Below are 1,475 nucleotides of genomic sequence, written 5' to 3' on the forward strand. Positions count from 1 at the left end.
CGTCCAGCCACACGGTGCCATCTGAGTGCCGATGAGGTGGTCGAGCAACGACAAAAGTTCTCTGCTATGAAGCAGCTGCCATTGGGAGAACTTTCCGTGACGGAGGTCCTGCTCAATGCTCAGCCGTTGGCGCACAGCCAAGGTGCCTGGACATCCTAGAAGCAGATGGTGCAAGGTTTCCTGCGGGCCTATTGGCGTGCTTTTGGAAGCAGGCTGATCCTGCGGCAGCAGGGATCGCCTCCTGGCACTTCTGTTTAGATGTCGTGTGGCGTCTGGGTTGTGTGCGCAGCGACTTCTGTGCTGTGCGGTGCTTCTCCGTGTGGGGAAAACCATGTCACAGAAATCGCATTTGAGCTCGGGAAGCGGTGGAGGATGTTCCGGATGAAATGACCGACAGTGACTGACGAGATTCGAGAATCCCGTCAATATAGAATCGCAGTACGGACATTTCTCCTTCCGACGGCGTGTGACGGTCCGTCTCCTTACTGGAGAGACGTCTTCGTCCCTTGCCGACGGGGGAAAAGCATCCGTCCCCGGTGCAGTCGGGTCGTTGTTGGAGCGCATATATGCAGACTGTTCCGGTGAGATGTTGCAGAAACGGCATTGGTTCGTGCAATCTCTCACAGCCCAGTATAATCGACCCCAGAGCTCAGATTCCCCGCACCTTGCCCTTGCGAGGTGAACCAGTTCCTGACGGTGGAGAACTTCCTGAGTGATCAGGTCCTTACCGCTGAGATCTGATGGCCTTGTGCCGCAAAGCAAGCAGCGGTGAGTGTCTTGACGAATGGTACTACGCCAATTATTGGTGAGCTGGGTAGTAAAACATGTCAGCAGGTCCGTATGCCATAAAGGTGCGATTCCTTGCTCCGTGTATTGTCCGGTTGCCATAGTCTGCGTCGCATACTGATCTGCAAGCTCATTAGCATGTACTCCACAATGTCCGTAACAAAACTGCAGGTGCACGGACCAGCCAGCACACGCCAGTGTCAAGAGACGCTGCCAGATCTGATCCTCCGTCCAGTCGGTCTGACTGAGCGGGCCCTTGTTTAGAGCCGCTAGAAGAGACTGACTGTCTGTAACCACAAGCAGGGTTTTATGCCTGTGTTGGATACGAGGGATAATCAGCTTCTCTAGGGCTAGAAGCAGCGCGCGGGATTCCGTCCTGTAGCTGCATGGGCGTGTGCCGCAGTTGGTACTGGCCTTTTCTATTATCTCAGATGAGTTGAGGGATGAAAGCAGTATTCCAACCCCGGCAGACTTGGGAACGCCGACACCGCCATCCGTCGCGAGTATCCACGGTCCCCAACGATGAAGTCGTACATTGTCGCGGTGCTGGGGCTTTGGTTGCATATAGGAACTGCGCAGCAGGGCGTTGCTGCGAGCACGACGGAAACCAAGACGACTCTACCCCTCGAGAAGGTACCACGCCATGCCCGGTGTGGGGAGGTGAAGCGGTCTGCCTGCAGACTGTCGGA

General features: G+C 55.7%; 1 annotated feature.

Moving 5' to 3' along the window:
• Positions 1–1,475: a sequence feature (areas not merged during assembly with more than two copies in the genome that could not be assigned to a particular haplotype).

This window comes from Trypanosoma cruzi, genomic scaffold, assembly GCF_000209065.1.
Source record: "Trypanosoma cruzi strain CL Brener 1047053517063 genomic scaffold, whole genome shotgun sequence".
Taxonomy (NCBI): Eukaryota; Euglenozoa; class Kinetoplastea; order Trypanosomatida; family Trypanosomatidae; genus Trypanosoma; species Trypanosoma cruzi.